Source organism: Chiloscyllium punctatum, chromosome 41 (genome assembly GCF_047496795.1).
Source record: "Chiloscyllium punctatum isolate Juve2018m chromosome 41, sChiPun1.3, whole genome shotgun sequence".
NCBI lineage: Eukaryota > Metazoa > Chordata > Chondrichthyes > Orectolobiformes > Hemiscylliidae > Chiloscyllium > Chiloscyllium punctatum.
In genome coordinates, this window is record NC_092779.1 from 38499389 (window position 1) to 38517855 (window position 18467).

At 43.5% G+C, this 18467-nt stretch overlaps 1 protein-coding gene and 1 long non-coding RNA gene across 13 annotated transcripts in view; both read right to left on the reverse strand.

Annotated features, from left to right (window-relative positions):
* Positions 1-18467, reverse strand: part of tmem108 (transmembrane protein 108) — a 192818-nt gene that overhangs the window by 16826 nt on the left and 157525 nt on the right. The gene's annotated exons all lie outside the window — the stretch shown is intronic.
* LOC140464988 (uncharacterized) lies at positions 1826-17771 on the reverse strand. Its single transcript, XR_011955040.1, has 3 exons — positions 17658-17771; positions 5542-5735; positions 1826-3361 (listed from the first exon to the last, which is right to left on the reverse strand). It is a non-coding gene; the product is annotated as an uncharacterized lncRNA (long non-coding RNA).

The following is an 18467-nucleotide window of genomic DNA, read 5'->3' on the forward strand; positions in this document are numbered from 1 at the left end:
ATCTGGGAGTGCAGGTCCATTGTACCCTGAAGGTTGCTGCACAGGTGGATAGAGTGGTCAAGAAGGCAGATAGTATGCTTGCCTTCATTGGATGGGGTATTGGGTATAAGAGCTGGCAAGTCATGTTAAAATTGTACAAGACATTGGTTCAGCTGCATTGAGAATACTGTGTACAGTTCTGGTCGCCACATTACCATGCTTTAGAGTGGGTGCAGAGAAGGTTTACGAGGATGTTGCCTGGTATGGAAGGTGCTAGCTATGAAGAGAGGTTGAGTAGGTTAGGTCTATTTTCACTAGAAAAAACGAGATTGAGGGGGGACCTGATTGAGGTTTTCAAAATCATGAAGGGTATAGACAGGGTGGATAGAAACAAGCTTTTTCCCGGGGTGAAGGATTCAATAATGGAGAGGTCATGCTTTCAAGGTGAGAGGTGGAAAGTTTAAGTGGGATACACGCGGTAAGTACTTCACACAGAGGGTGATGGGCATTTGGAACGCATTGCCAGCAGAGGTGGTCGAGGCAGGCATGGTAGATTCACTTGAGATGCATCTGGACAGATGCATGAGTAGGTGGGGAACAGAGGGATACAGATGTTGAGGAAATAACCAACAGGTTTAGACAGTACATTTGGATTGGCTCAGGCTTGGAGGGCCAAAGAGCCTGTTCCTGGGCTGTAAATTTTCTTTGTTCTTTGTTCTAAGACAAACATGAACTGAGCATCGAGGACCATCGATTTGGTGAACTATTGGAACCTGTTGGCCTTCTACTGCAAAGAATTGCCTTCGACCAAGTGATGATAAATTGGCAAATTCCAAGGTCCAAGACTGCATTCTTATGGACGAAGAAATGTTTTGGCTACCACCATCAAGACGTAGGAGGGAAATGTCATGGAAGGTCCTTCTGCTATAATGTATCAAGGGACTGTTAATTCAGAGAACCACTTGTAAGTAGCCTGAAGTTAGAATGGTAACATCATTTCAGCCTGATATTTTGAGGATAAGGAAATCCGGTTATGCACGACTATATGGCCTGAAGCCTACAGGCAGAGTGGCATTCCAGTTGCTACCTCCGAATGAACTGAGTAAGATCCCTGAGTCCTTTAAGCAAAGTAAAACTCCCAAAAATGAAGGTTGAGTTGTGTTTAGTTCTTAAGCAGTAGAACGCCCATTTCCTTGTGGCTGACGTGCTCAGTTTTCTCAGCAGGTACACGCAGCTGGATGGCAGCAGCACTGAGGTGGATCCAATCAGAATTTAGACCAGTAAATGACAGGTCAAGGTCACTTTGAAGGTGGACACCAATGGGGCCAGTCTCCATCCACCTTCCAGTTTTGCCATTTCAGGAAGTTAAGGATGCTAACGCGTTCTGGAGTTGGAGAATCTTTCTTTCATAACATGTTCAGTAAGGTGGTCACATCGCAGATGAACACAGGCAGAAACAGCATGGAAGATCATAGAGTAGAGGAAACGCAGGAGTCCCCTGTAGCCCCTTTCAAACAGATATGCTGTTTTGGATACTGTTAGAAATTAATTGAACAGTGCTGTTTTTGGACGTCCAGAGGCATTTGACAGGGTACTTTACAAGAGGGTTAAGCATAAGAGCCCGTGGTGTTGAATGTAATCTATTGGTCATGATTCGGAGATGCCGGTGTTGGACTGGGGTGTACAAAGTTAAAAATCACACAACAGGTTATAGTCCAACAGGTTTAATTGGAAGCGCACTAGCTTTCGGAGCGATGCTCCTTCGGAGTGACAATCACCTGATGAAGGGGCGTCCCTCCGAAAGCTAGTGTGCTTCCAATTAAACCTGTTGGACTATAACCTGGTGTTGTGTGATTTTTAACGTTGTAATATATTGGTGTAGTTTTCAAGCTGACAGCCTCCAACCAGATCAAAATTCCTCTCAGTTGCTGGGATTGCAGCGGATTACAATGTATTTTAATGACTTGGATGAAGGAAGTAGCCAAATTTGCGGATGACAGGCATGTTAGAACACAAATACAGAATTAGATTAAGTAAGTGGGCAAAAATTGCAAAAAAATTGCAAATGCATAGAAAGTGGGAAATGTGAAGTTGTTAATGCTAAAAAGAATAAAAGAATATGAGCTGAATGGAGAAAAACTGCAGAAAAACAAAACACAAAGGGACTTGAGGGTATATTACATAAAAAAGGAAGGTAGCAGCAGGTATTCAGGAAACCTAATAGAATGTTGGATTATATCAAGTGGGTTGAATTTTAAGAGTAGCAACGCCTAATAAAATTATACAAGGTGCTGGTGAGACCATATCTGGAGTAATGTGAGCCCTTATTTAAGAAAATACATTATTTCATTGGAGACAGTCAGAAAAGGTTCACTTAGAAGGGTGACTGGACCTGAAACTTTAACTCTGATTTCTCTTTACAAATTCTACCAGACCTGCTGAAGTTAATATTTTTCTTTACTAGGATGATCCCTGCTATGGAAAGATTGTGTTATGTACAAAGGCTACACAGTTTAGGAATCTACTCACTAGAATTAGAAGGACGATAGGTGATGTAATTGAAACATATAGGATTCTGAAGATACTTGACAGGGAATATGCTGAGAGGATGTTTCTCCTCATGGCAGAGTCTAGGACCAGACGGCAGTGTCTCAGAATAATAGGGCACAAATTTAAGACGGAGATAAGGAGGAGTTTCTTTTCTCGGAGGATTGCCAGTCTTTGTGGCAAGGAGTTGGGGCAGGGTACTATTAAGAGTGAAATAGACAGATTCTTGATCAGTATGGTTACAGAAAAAAGCAAGGTAGGTGGACATGAGGATTGTCAGATCAGCCATGATCCTACTGAATTGTGGAGCAGACTCAGGAGCCAATTGGCCTAGCTCTGTTCCTAATTGTTATGTTCTTATGGAAATGCAGCAGAGGCCAACTTCATGGCATCATATGTTTGTCTGCTGCACAAGACAGGAGGAAGAAAAATAGCATTGCTTTAATGGTAGGGAATTCAATTGTAATGGGAACAAATAGGCATTTCTACGGCTGCAAAAGAGAGTCCAGACATTGTAGTAGATATTGGCAAAACTAGAAATAACATAGTTGGAGAAAGGTCCTGCAAGCAGAACTTAGCAAGATAGAAAACTGACGAAAGAACAAGACCCAAAAGATAACAATCTCTGCATTATTTCCAATGTCACGTATGACTGAGTACTGAATAGAAGGTTAGTCCTGCTGTCCTGATGAACATGTAGCTGGCCAGATAGTGCAGGAGAGGGGGATTTTGGGTAGTTGGACCTGTCAATATTGACAGGATGAACCTTACCTGGAATGGAACCAGTGTCCTTGTGGGAACGTTTGCCAGTCCATTTCGGGAAGGTTTCACCATTCTGCCAGACGGGCCGGATCCGGAAAGGAAATTCATAGTGGGAGATGTACAACAAAATTTAGAAGAGACAGCAAAGGAGTCGTGGAGCCATAGTTAAGGCCAATTAAGGCACGAGGGAGTTTGGCAAGGTTGGATGGCCTTTGATTTTATAGAAGGAGTCAGACAAATCAAGGCAAATAAGTTGCGGGCACAAATTAAAACATACGTATGTGATGTTATCCTATCAGATGGTTGAGAGAGAGAGAGGATTGGCAGTTAAATATTCCAGAATATTCCAGTTCTTCATGTGACACAGGGAAGACGGTAAAAAAAAGGGGATGTTGCAATACTGGGTTTGCAATTACAGCAGTAAGGAGAGGTGACATCTTTGAAGGCTATTCAAATACGTAGATCTTACAAACCAACAAGGAGCAATTACATTGCTGTGGGGGTATTATAGACCTCTGAACAGGTGCAGAGAAATAGAAAGCAGATATGCAGCCAAATGTTTGGAGAAGTGTAAAAGCGAGACAGTAGTGAGAGTAGGAGATTTCAAATTCCCCAGCACAGTGGCTCTGTGGTTATCACTGCTGCCTCACAGCGTCAGGGACCCATGTTTGATTCCCGATTGGGCGACTGTCTGTGTGGAGTTTGCACATTCTCCCCATGTCTGCGTGGGTTTCCACTGGGTGCTCCGGTTTCTTCCCACAATCCAAAACGATGTGCAGGTCAGGTGAATTGGCCATGCTAAATTGCCTATAGTGTTAGGTGCATTAGTCAGGGGCAAATATAGGGTGGGGGAATGGGTCTGGGTGGGTTACTCTTCGGAGGGTCAGTGTCAACTTGTTGGGCCAAAGGATCTGTTTCAATACTGTAGGGAATCTAATCTAATTAGTTGGGGTAGTCATACTGTGAAGAGTTTAGAGGAAGTGGAATTCTTATAATGCATTGTTATGGACCAGGCCAAGCCCCCTCAAAACATTTCAGGATAGTGGCCCAGTTCCCAACTTTGCGAGTTGTTTTAAGCAGATGTAACACGGATATTTCAGGAGGGATGCAGTTGGTCAAAACACATAGTTTTAAATAGAAGAGTTTATTTACAAAATTACTGAATGAAACACGAACAAAAAAGAACAGATTGCCAAATAACTTAACCTATCTAAAAACCCAACACGTCATCCCAACTTAATGCTTCTGTTTCAAATACTTGTATCAATCCCCATAAACACCCTTTGGCACTAAAGGTAAGAGCAACACAGTGTCTTTCAGGAGAGATATTGGAGAGAGAGTACCTGCATGGACCTGTTTTTTTGAGTTCAGCAGTTTCAGTACACTACTGTGCTAAAACCAAACCAAACCAAACCACAGAACTGGCCACTCCTCTTTCACTGCACAAGTCTTTTTTAAAACTTGAAAGTCTTTTGCCTGAGGCAAATTTTTATATGTTAGCCATAATTAAACTGGCCCTAAAAACCTTCAACTTAGACTCGTTGGAGTCTATGTCTTTTACTAACTCCCTGAAAAAAAAACCAAGGACAACATAACCTTGTTAAAGGAGCAGCATCGTCACACCTCTCCCATGATAAAAAAAATCTAAAGCTGGCTTCATTTTAAATCGCTTAATCTTAAACTGTTAGTACACTACATCATACATACACATTACATAAGCTATAAACATGCAAACATGCACAATTACATTCTGTTTCAGACATTTTACTCCTGCCACCAAGCACACTACTTGCCTCCCTCTCCTCACTTTCCTGGAGGTAACCCATCCACCTGACTGTATCTGCAGTTTTTCTACCTTCCTATAACCACCACACCCCCTCACTGCTGTAAATTCCTCATTGCCTCTAACTGCTGCTCCATCCGATCCATGCAATCTGAGAGGTTTCACAACCAAACATAGATATTGCAGACATAATCATCAATAATATGGAAACTCTCCCCAATCTCCCATATTCAACAGGAAGAGCATACCACTGGACTAAACACCATCTTTGCATCTTAATAATCGACAGACCCAGAAAATAGCAGTCTTACTGCTCTAAGAATCACTGCTACAGGCTTACCTAGTACTTATGTTTTATATTTCTAAATTCTAATCAAGACACAGATGTCTATAAAACATATCATCAAAAAAAACACACTATTGTAGATTTACAAAAAAAAAATGCAGCAAAGTTACACTTAAAAACTTACCTGGTCCCATGTTATGAGCTCACCCACATAGTTTCCTCCAAGGTCAGCTGTGATTTTTGCTGTTTGATAATTTTTCTTAGTTGCACTCTGATGTCCAGAAATATTTGATAATTACAGAAGAGATTCTCCAGGTTGTTGCTTGTGCTGGAACAATTCAACTATGAGGAGATACTGGGCAGACTGGGATTGTTCTTCTTAGAGCAAAGAAGATGAAGGGGATATATGATTGAGATGTAAAAAGTCCTGAGGGGTATTTACAGGTCAGATAGGGAGAAATCTTTCTTATCAGCTGTTATAAAATAGTGATTGATCACCCTTCTGAAAACTAAAACAAGAACATCAAAGAGGAGCACCTTGCCCTGTAAAAGAGTGTGGAAATCCCTGACACTCATCTTCAAATTAACAAGCAATAATTTATCTAATTCTAACAGTGAACAAATTAACTAAAATATTAATAAAACAACTTCTAACTACTAACTATTCCCAAATAGAACAAGATTCTAATGGTATATTGTTCCAATAAGTATAACTCAAACTCATATAACACAAAACAGAATTTAGTGTATCGAAATTATTGCCAGGTTGTGTGTCTTCCAGAATGTTCTGTGTCTTCTCAATCGATCCTTCTGTCAGGAGTACCTTCTGCATTGATTCTTCTGTCAGGAATGCTTTCTCTCTTGATTCTTCTGTAAGGAATGTCTTCTCTGTTGTCGATACCCTTGTTATTTAAATGGTGCTTTCTCTGTGACATAGATGAGTCTCTGTGAGATATAGCGATGATCGCTTGAGAGCTGAGGGCCATCTGCTCTAGTGGATAGCGGACAGCTCTGGGGTCTTTGTCCAAATGTCCCCTTCTTCTATAACCGTGATGACATAACAATATTTCTTACAATAGTATTGGTCCTATGTTGTCAAAACTATCAGGTTTAAATTTAATAGGTAGTTGGCATCGAAGTACCTGACTCAAATTGATTGGCTAAATTCAGAAGCCTGTTATCTTAGGCAAAATTGCTACTTGGCCTGCTAACTATATGGCCTTCTGGTACAAATGTTTCAATTTGGGTGCTCTCTGTGCATCTGCAAACTTGCAAGGTGCTGCTCACAGACATCCATGTTAAATTTCTACACACAGGAAAAAAAAGCATATGATCATTTAAAAGGACCATATAATTCTTTCTCCCCATCACTTCACAAACACCAACTTCTAACTTCCTGCCTTCCAATCTACAAGTACTCTATCCAACTTCACAACACATCTCCCCTTATGACAAAAAATGAACCATCATTATGAAAAGATGGTTTCAGTATTTTTCTTGAAAACCTTAACTCGATTGTATAACTAGATCCACAGCTTATTAAATTTCACATTTTATATAAATTCTTTTTGTATACAACATTGAACATTACTGATACTATCTCATATTAGCATTTTTCTTTCAAATTTGTGATACAGCATCTGTGATATTTTTGCAACCCGCAACATGTACAATTCATAAATTAAATGCTTGTAACATAAGACTCAAATGAAATAATCTGGTGTTCTTGTCCTTAAATGCTTCCAGAAATGCCAAAAGATAGTGATCAGTACACACAATTGTCCCTAATGCATTGATTGCAAAGTAAGCATTAAAATCTTTTAAGTCCATTACCAAACTCTTAACTCTTTTTCAATGGCTGAATATTGCTTTTTGGTGGATACCTTTTTTTTTGAAAAATAACTGATTGGCCTTTCAATTCAACAATCATCCTCCTATAACAAAACAGCTCTAAAACCTGTGTTGATAATGTCTTTGAAGGATTTCAAAAAATTTGGCACGGCTAAAACTGGTAATGTGTTTAATACTGCTTTTAAATTCTCGAATACCTCCTGGCATTACTCTAACAAAATTTCATGTTCTTTTTAAACAAATCCATCAACAGTGCCACTACTCTCTCCGACAAAGGTACTTGCCAGTAACCATGAAGTAAATTTGACTTGGTAATGGCTTGTGCAACTTCTTTCACACAATCCTTAAGCCTTGGAATTGGGTATGAGTCAGATCTGGTCATAGTATTGATCATTTGATAATCCACACAGAATCACTGAGTACCATCCATAGAACAATACAGCACAGAACAGGCCCTTCGGCCCACGATGTTTTGCCGAACTTCTATCCTAGATTAAGCACCCATCCATGTACCAATCCAAATGCCGCTTAAAGGTCGCCAATGATTCTGACTCTACCACTCCCATGGGCAGCGCATTCCATGCCCCCACCACTCTCTGGGTAAAGAACCCACCCCTGACATCTCCCCTATACCTTCCACCCTTCACCTTAAATTTATGTCCCCTTGTAACACTCTGTTGTACCCGGGGAAAAAGTTTCTGACTGTCTACTCTATCTATTCCCCTGATCATCTTATAAACCTCTATCAAGTCACCCCTCATCCTTCGCCGTTCCAATGAGAAAAGGCCGAGCACTCTCAACCTATCCTCATACGACCTATTCTCCATTCCAGGCAACATCCTGGTAAATCTTCTCTGCACCCTCTCCAAAGCTTCCACATCTTTCCTAAAGTGATGCGACCAGAACTGCACACAGTACTCCAAATGTGCCCTAACCAAAGCTGCAACATCACTTCACGACTCTTGAATTCAATCCCTCTGCTAATGAACGATAATACACCATAGGCCTTCTTACAAACTCTATCCACCTGAGTGGCAACTTTCAAAGATCTATGTACATAGACCCCAAGATCCCTCTGTTCCTCCACCTGACTAAGAACCCTACCATTAACCCTGTATTCCGCATTCTTATTTGTTCTTCCAAAATGGACAACCTCACACTTGACAGGGTTGAACTCCATCTGCCACTCCTCAGCCCAGCTCTGCATCATATCTAAGTCCCTTTGCAAATGACAAATGCCCTCCTCACTGTCCATAACTCCACCTATCTTCGTATCATCTGCAAATTTACTGACCCACCCTTCAACTCCCTCATCCAAGTCATTAATAAAAATTACAAACTGCAGAGGACCCAAACTGATCCCTGCCAAACTCCACTTGTAACTGGGCTCCAGGCTGAATATTTACCATCTACCACCACTCTCTGACTTCGACCGGTTCGCCAGTTTTCTATCCAATTGGCCAAATTTCCCTCGATCCCATGCCTCCTGACTTTCCGCATAAGCCTACCATGGGGAACCTTATCAATTGCCTTACTAAAATCCATGTACACTACATCCATTGCTCTACCCTCATCCACATGCTTGGTCACCTCCTCAAAGAATTCAATAAGACTTGTAAGGCAAGACCTACCCTTCACAAATCCTTGCTGGCTGTCCCTAATCAAGCAGTGTCTTTCCAGATACTCATAAATCCTATCCCTCAGTACCCTTTCCATTACTTTGCCTACCACAGAAGTAAGACTAACTGGCCTGTAATTCCCGGGGTTATCCCTATTCCCTTTTTTGAACAGGGGCACAACATTCGCAACTCTCCAGTCCCCTGGTGCTACCCCCATTGACAGTGAAGACGAGAAGATCATTGCCAACGGTACTGCAATTTCCTCTCTTGCTTCCCACATAATCCTAGGATATATCCCGTCAGGCCCGGGGGACTTGTCTATCCTCAAGTTGTTCAAAATTTCCAACACATCTTCCTTCCTAACAAGTATCTCTTCTTGCTTACCAGTCCGTTTCACACTCTCCTCTTCAACAATACGGTCCCTCTCGTTCGTAAATACTGAAGAGAAGTACTTATTCAAGACCTCTCCTATCTCTTCCGACTCAATACACAATCTCCCACTACTGTCCTTGATCGGACCTACCCTCGTTCTCGTCATTCTCAGGTTTCTCACATACACATAAAATGCCTTGGGGTTATCCTTGATCCTATCCGCCAAGGATTTTTCATGCCCTCTCTTTGCTCTCCTAATCCCTTTCTTCAGGTCCCTTCTGGCTATCCTGTATCCCTCCACTGCTCTGTCTGAACCCTGTTTCCTCAACCTTATGTAAGCCTCCTTCTTCCTCTTTACTAGACATTCAACCTCCCTCGTCAACCAAGGCTCCCTCACACGACCATTTCTTTCCTGCCTGATAGGTACATATATATCAAGGACACGTCGTATCTGCTCCTTGAAAAAGCTCCACATTTCCACCACATCCTTCCCTGACAGCCTATGCTCCCAACCTATGCTCTTCAAATCCTGTCTTACAACATCGTAATTTCCCTTCCCCCAATTGTAAAATCTACCTTGGTGTGCGCACCTATCTCTCTCCATAACCAAGGTGAAAGTCACAGAATTGTGGTCGCCATCACCAAAATGTTCACCCACTAACAAGCCCATCACTTGTCCCGGTTCATTACCGAGTACCAAATCCAATATGGCCTCCCCTCTGGTTGGACAATCTACATACTGAGTTAGAAAAGCTTCCTGGACACACTGCACAAACACTGCCCCATCCAATCTACTTGATCTAAAGAGCTTCCAATCAATATTTGGGAAGTTGAAGTCGCCCATGACTACGACCCTGTGGCTTCTGCACCTTTCCAAAATCTGTTTCCCAATCTGTTTCTCCACATCTCTACTGCTATTGGGGGGCCTATAGTAAACACCCAACAAGGTGACTGCACCTTTCCTATTTCTAACTTCAGCCCATACTACCTCCAAAGGCAGATCCCCCTCAAACTTCCTTTCTGCAGCCGTTATACCATTTCTAATTAGCAATGCCACCCCCCCTAATCTTACTGAGACATCTGTAACCAGGAACCTCCAACAGCCATTCCTGTCCCTCATCTATCCACGTTTCCTTGATGGCCACAACATCGTAGTCCCAGGTACTGATCCACGCCTTAAGTTCACCCACCTTATTTCTGATACTCCTTGCGTTGAAGTATATGCAGTTGAGCCCATCTCTGTGCCCGCAAGTATTCCCTGTCAGTGCTACCTTCTCCACAGCCTCCCTACAGTCTTGGACATCCTGACACACAGATAGCTTACTTGCTGGACTACAAGTCCGGATCCCATCCCCCTGCCAAATTAGTTTAAACCCCCCCGAAGAGTGCTAGCAAACCTACCCCCCAGGATATTGGTGCCCTTCTGGTTCAGGTGCAACCCGTCCTGTTTGTACAGGTCCCACCTTCCCCAGAATGCAGTCCAATTGTCCAAATACCTGAAGCCCTCCCTCCTACACCATCCTTGCAGCCACGTGTTCAACTGCACTCTCTCCCTATTCCTTGCCTCACCGTCACGTGGCACCGGCAACAACCCAGAGATGACGACTCTGTCTGTCCTAGCTTTTAGCTTCCAGCCTAACTCCCTGAGCTCTTGAATGACCTCCCCACCCCTCTTCCTACCTATGTCGTTGGTGCCAATGTGTACCACGACTTCTGGCTGCACACCCTCCCCCTTAAGGATTCTGAAGACACGGTCCGAGACGTCTCGGACCCTGGCACCCGGGAGGCAACAAACCATCCGAGAGTCTCGCCCATGTCCACAGAACCGCCTGTCCGTCCCTCGAACTAGAGAGTCACCTATAACTAGCGCTCTCCTCCTCTCCCCCTTTCCCTTCTGAGTCTCAGAGCCAGACCTCACGCCACAGACCCCTTCACTGCAGCTTACATCTGCAAGGCTGTCCCCCCCAACAGTTTCCAAAGCTGTATACTTTCTTTTCAGGGGAACGACCACAGGGGAACCCTGCACTGCCTGCTTCTTCCCCTTCCCACCTCTAACTGTTACCCAGCTACCTCTGTTCTCCGGCGTAACTACTATCAATCTATCAATCACCCTCTCAGCCTCTCGAATAATCCTCAGTTCATCCAACTCCAGTTCCAGTTCCCTAACTCGTTCGGTGAGGAGCAGGATCTGACTGCATTTTCTGCAGACGCACCCACTCAAATACTAATCACTTACCTTCCTGACCAGCTCTGCGCTCCAACCTCATTTCCGCCCAGCTCGCGCCGCTCTCTGCGGTGAAAAGTCTCCCGGGTTCGCTTTTACTCGGCCTCCAGCTTGGGAACAAACATGATTGGGAACTCCACTCACTTTGATTCATCTCTATAATGTCTTCTTGGAGCATTGCTTGCACTTCCTTCTGAACCTGCTCTGCTTTGAGAGGATTAAGTCTCTAGGGATGTTGTTTTAATGGAACAGCATTCCCTATAGCAACCGCATGTACTTTGTCATTAGCCCCCACCCCCCACCATTCTATTTCTATATAGGTCCTCATAGCACGTAACAAGTCTTTTAGTGCAGTTCTCTGTTCCTGGGACAGATAGCTCACTACTTCCAAATTATTCTGAGGCACATTAAAATCCCATTCATCATGATTTGATTCCTCACTCTGAGTGGTAGTAAGTAATATTTATTTCTCTGATTCCCTTTCCCTCTCAAATAATGTTTGTCATGTTCACATGACATGCCTGTTTTTTTTTCCTATCTGGCATTTTTACCAGATAAATCACCTGACAATTTTTTCTCAATCTGATAGGGACATCTAAACCTTGCTTCAAAGGGATCTACCACTGGTAACAGCACCAACACTTTATCCCCATGGACAAACGTACAAATTTTAGATTTATCTACTTCTTACTTCATTAGATGTTGTGCCATCTTCAAATGTTGTCTCGCTAATTCACCTATTCTATTTAACATTTCTCTCACCTCAGATCCAATTCAACTGTGACTTCAGACCTATCAACTTTTCCTTAATTAATTTAAAAGGTCATCTTACTTCATGTCTGAGTATAAATTCAAATGGAAAGAAAAACTGAATTGATTCATTTGAAGCAATAATAGCAATAATATAAATGAGATACCTTTATCCCAATCATTTGTGTAATCTTGGCAATAAGCCCTCAACATGGACTTTCAGGTCTAACGTCACTTTTCCATTGCTCCTTGGGATTGAGGATGATACTCACTTGATGCCTAAGTGTTTGATGCCTAAACTCTTCATGACCTCCTTAAATAATGTGGCAGTAAAACTGTACCCTTGGTCTGACTGAATCCCCTTGGGTAATCCATAACTTACAAAGAAAACAACCGTTTCTGCCTTGACATTCCGTAATGGAATTGGAAGACACATCCACTGTGATAAGCAAATACTGGTTCCCACTTTGGTTTTAGGGAGGGAGCTTACACAGGTTACCTCAGATTACAACAGGATTTTGATCAGATGGGTCAATGGGCTGAGAAGTGGCAGATGGAGTTTAATTCAGATTAATGCGAGGTGCTGCATTTTGGGAAAGCAAATCTTAGCAGGACTTATGCACTTAATGGTAAATTCCTAGGGAGTGTTGCTGAACAAAGAGACCTTGGAGTGTAGGTTCATACTGGAGTCGCAGGTAGATAGGATAGTGAAGAAAGTGTAGAATATGCTTTCCTTTATTGGTCAGAGTATTGAGTTCAGGAGTTGGGACGTTATATTGAGGCTGTAGAGAACATTGGTTAGGCCACTGTTGGAATATTGCGTGCAATTCTGGTCTCCTTCCTATTGGAAAGATGTTGCAAAACTTGAAAGGGTTCAGAAAAGATTTACAAGGATATTGCCAGGGTTGGAGGATTTGTGCTATAGGGAGAGGCTGAACAGGTTGGGGCTGTTTTCACTGGAGACTGATGGGTGACCTTATAGAGATTTACAAAATTATAAAGGGCATGGATAGGAAAAATAGACAAAGTCTTTTCCCTGGGGTGCTGTAGTTCAGAACTTGAAGGCATAGGTTTAGGGTGAGAGGGGAAAGGTATAAAAGAGACCCAAGGGACAACTTTTTCACACAGAGGGTGGTACATGCATGGAATGAGCTGCAATAGGAAGTGGTGAAGGCTGGTACAACTGCAACATTTAAAAGGCATTAGATGGGTATATAAAAAGGAAGGGTTTGGAGGGATATGTGCCGGGTGCTGGCAGGTGGGACTAGATTGGGTCTGGTCAGCATGGACGGGTTGGACCGAAGGGTATGTTTCCATGTTGTACATCTCTATGAATCTATGTTAAAGGTTCTTCAAATATGGGAATTTGCATCAAAGGTACTGGTTTTATCACTGCCTGTGGCTTTCCTACCATTTGGCATGTATGACAGTACTGCAAAATTCAAACACATCTTTATGTTATTCAGGCCAATAAAAATTCTTATCTTACTTAATGTTCCTCACTTTTAGATGACCTCTACGGGTATTTCAAGTGCTACCCACACATACTTGCTTCCTACATTCTAGCCACAACATAATCTGTTGAATTTCCTTACCGCCTTAGACATGGGGACAATGTGCACACGCCACACAGTCAGCCGAGGCTTGAACTGAATCCGGATCCCTGGCGCTATGAGGTAGCAGTGCTAACCACTGAGCCATCATGCTGCCCCGACTTAGGTTTCTCAAACAGAGTGCCAGCAAACTGAACTCAACTCCTTCATCTTCCTCTTTTGTTCTCCCTCCTTGTTTTAACTTACAGTTGTGGGATCTTGTCACCATACAGTCTGGAAAAATGCCAGCGTATTTTTCTTTTAACTCCTCAGTTCCCTAGTTTCTTTTGGTACTTCCATTACAACGGGCATCACTCTCACCTATGATCCAGTTTCCAAGAATAAACTGCATTCCTGGAATAGCCAATTATTCCATCATTCCCATTATCACTTCGTCAGTGTTGATTGACATTCTGGTCTTACCTTACACAGGGGAACATTACTCCACCTCTCCATTTATTCCACAGATTACCACTCTCTCGCATAATGTTACAGAAGGAATGCAAATATGTTCATCTCTTACTATTAGAGACAGATTAGTTCCCGTATCTCTCAGTATTACAACATCTTCACCCACTCCTCCCGTTCTACCTGAGTAAATCATAGGCAAGTAAAGTCTGTGAAAACATCAGGCGTGATCTTACTATCCAGCCCGTGCGTAGGCTCTGCACTGTCCTGTAGCTCCTCGACTTTCCTTGGGATATTCTTCACTTCTATAACTAATCTCAATGTCTTAACCTCCTTTACCATGTCTTTATTTCCCAGCAAGTTTCTTAAACCACCAGCACTGTGACTATGTACATCGCACCTTATTGCAGTGAAAATAACTGAGGTATTTCACTTCTTTTCTACCTACTTGAGTTTCTTTTTTCACACATGGTAAACTGTTTCCAGTGTGTTCCACTTATTGTTTTTCACTGAAGGATCTCCATCTTTTCCGATTTCTATACATCACAGAATGAAATTGTTGTCGGAAGCGAGATTTCAATTTATGCACTAATGTGTATTTATCACCATCTCTGCACCTCTTCTCACTGTTTTAACCCTCCATTCCTCAACATGAATTCTTATCACTTCTGGAAATTCTTATCACTTTTAAACTCCTCCAGCAGAATAATATGTCTAACAGCCTAATTTTCTCTGTTATGTTTGTTGCTCGCATCCATTTACCAAAGTTGCTCTGTATAATTCTTTCTAATTCAATACTGAGGAACCTTAATTATCCGAGCAAGATGGGCGGGCACTACATTGTTCGGATAATTGATTATTCGGCTAACTGATTCAATGCCTCTCCTCTGGGTCTCGGAGTTTTCAGAAGTTTCCTTTTTCCTCCCTCTGCCTACCTTGCTCCCTCTCGCTGTCTCAGGGTTTGTTTCTGAACAGAGACACACACACTAGTGTGCAATGGAACTGCAAAATTGCTGGAGCCTCCTGCCCTCACACCCATCAATTCAATGGGATTGACACAGTGAGCATTTGGTAAGTCCACTCCCCATTCAGGAGACTAAGTAGCAGCAGACTGCACGTGAGACCACTCCCACAAACGTATTCAACCCTACCCCTGCCCACTCCACACCTGCCCCCAATCTGCCCCGCCAACCCAGTCCACCCCCTACCATCTGCCTCCCAAACCTGTCCAACATCGTCCCCCCGTCTGCCCCTGCCTCCCCCATTTCACTTTACCCCAACACAACCCCAAACCCCATCTAACCCTGCCCCCAGCCTTCACCACGCCCCCAAACCCGCACAGTGTCCGCCCCCTCTGAAACCCATCCATCCCACCTCCCCCCCACCCAACTGGGCAGCCAGACTGGACACTAACAGTAAAACTGCTGCTGCATTTGGGGGTCTCTCAAAAGAGCACACACACACACAGTTATAACTGCAACTTTTTGACAAGTTCCACCTTTGCCCTGTACAAGACAATATTGGAGAGATTATCTGGGGAAGTGGAGTGCAGGGTACACCTCTGTGCCTCTTGGAAAAGTGTGGGGGAGAGAGAGACAGAGAGAGGGCAGGTGGTCAGTCATTTGGAGGCAGTGCCTGGGCTCCCATTGATGTCCAGGACTGTTCTCGGCAGCATTTCTATAAGTCTGGTTCATTTTTAATCACTGCAAACAAAAGACGCGATCAGTTTTGAAACACCTCTTTGATATAGTGTTTCTATTGGGTCCTTGAAATCTTCTACGGATAATCCAAAATTCGGATACTTGCGGTTCCACTATTTTAGGTTGATGCAGTTTCTTTCACAGATTTCTGAACTGTTGTCTATTATGCTTCTGGTATCAATGTGTAGGCACTCAACATAGCCTTTTTGTCTTCATAGTCTCCTGACACCTCATTGTTTTTGTTAGAGAGAAGATTGAGAGGCAACTTAATTGTGATAATCAGAGGGTTACATAGTTTGGACAGTGAGAACCTTTTTCCTCAGATGGTGATGGCTAGCACGAGGGGACATAGCTTTAAATTGAGGGGTGATAGATATCGGACAGATGTCAGAGATAGATTCTTTACTCAGTGAGTAGTAGATGTGTGGAACACACTGCCTGCAACAGTAGTAGACTCGCCAGCTTTAAGAGCAATTAAATGGTCATTGGACGAGAATGGAATAGCGTAGGTTAGATGGGCTTCAAATTGGTTCCATAGGTCGGCGCAACATCATGGGCCGAAGGGCCTGTACTATGCTGCAATGTTCTGTGCTCTCACCTGCCAACACTGCTAACATTCACTCGGTCTACTGACCAACTTTGTTTGGATCAACAAAACCAGTTCTGTGTAGTCAATTGCTCAAAGAAAATGAAAAAAGGCTTCTACATTTTTTCATCAAATTTTGGTGATATTTGGATATATTTATATATATCTTGTAGGGGTAGCCCATACCTGCTCATACCAAAAGTATGCACATCTGCTTACACAAAATGGCAGACAAGTGTTAGACAGACTGAAAAAGTCTGCTCCAGAATTAAGACACAAATGGCTGATAAAAATACGCAAAACTACACAGCCTGCTTACAGTGAAACATAGCAGAACCTTTGAACAGGCTTATTCCAAGGTCAGCAAGGGGGGGCCTATGAGAAATGACCCCCAAGACAGTTTTGGTAAGAGTACGCCTAAAGACAGACAAGTGATTGATCTCAGTGTTGAGAGTGTGTTGCTGGAAAAACACAGCAAGTCAGGCAGCATCCAAGGAGGAGAATCGATGTTTCGGTCCAGAGCCCTTCATCAGGAATGAAGCTGGAAACCTCGAGGGTGGAGAGATAAATTGGAGAGGGGTGGGACTAGGGAGAAGGTAGCTAAAAGTGCAATAGGTAGATGCAGGTGGGGGTAAAGGTGATAGGTTGGAGAGGAGGGTCCAGTATCTGCAGACCTCACTTTCTCCTCATTGATTTCAACCTGACAGTGAAGCGTCTTCCAAGGATGCCTACCGTGAAGAAGTTTACTCCTCTCTCTATAAAGATCTCAGTGAGTCCCTCTCTCACCGTACTCCCCAAGTCTTCTTCCCTGCCCTGAAGTTCTTCAGCCACGTCCTCAAGCAGACTCACTACCACAGCCGCATCTTATTCCTCAATGCCTGCCTCTGGAACCAACTGATCCCACATGAACTCCGGACCACATTCAGACCAACCCAGTTTGGACCTGAACAGGATACTCAGTATATTCTACAAATCCGAAACCTTCATCAACAATTCTCTTTCTGGATCGTCTGCTCCATACTATCAGCCATGTGCCACCATCAACTCTACCTACAGTCAATCCTGCCCCAGATCAGAGCCTCACTTTCCCAGACCTGCAACAGACCTCCGTATTTTTACATCCTGAGAAGGATACATGCTCTCAACAAACGGTATTTATCCACTGCATTGGACATAAAAAAATGTAAGCTAAACAAACTTTCATGTATTTCTCTCCATATACAGGCTTCCTTGAACTTTCCAGAATCTTCTCCTGGCCTCTGCAACTGCCCAGACGCCATTAGCCACATTGCTGCTCCTTCCATGACCGCCAGGGCACTCGATGACGTCACTTCTTCCCCGATGCCACTCTGCAGCCCACAGCCATTGTCGACCACACCACCCCCGAGATCAGTGTCCACCCAAACACCTCCATGACTGCAGAGAAGACTATCCACCACAGAATACACCAGTGCTGCTGAATTCACTATTAAAAACGTGATACCTACTTTGAACGTCACTTCCGCCCCGCTGGTACGGCTCATCGGTGTCATCACTTCCACTTCCACCGCAGCCAAATACCCAACAGTAACATTGCTCTTCCTGCCCGTGATGTCACTCTGCTCCCTTTAACTCCACCATCAGCACCACTTTCACCCCCTTTGAAAGCGTCACCTCCTTTGGGGATGTCACTACTGACCCCATAACCACGCCCATTCAAACCACTGTCTCCGCCCCCACCTCGAACTCCAGCCCCACTCCAAGTCCTAGCTTCCATCCCACCTCGAACTCCAGCCCCATTCCAGGTCCTAGCCCCCAGCCCACCTTGAACTCCAGCCCCATTCCAGGTCCCAGCTCCCACCATTCCACAAGACCTTCCCCTCACTGAGGACCAATGTTTAGTTCTCAGTAAAGGCCTCAGCTTTATCTCTCTATGGTCCCAGATTAATGAGTTTGACACGTCCTGCGACCTTGAATGATCCTTCCACCATCTCTGCCTCTGTGCCTTCTTTTTTAACCAAAATACCTG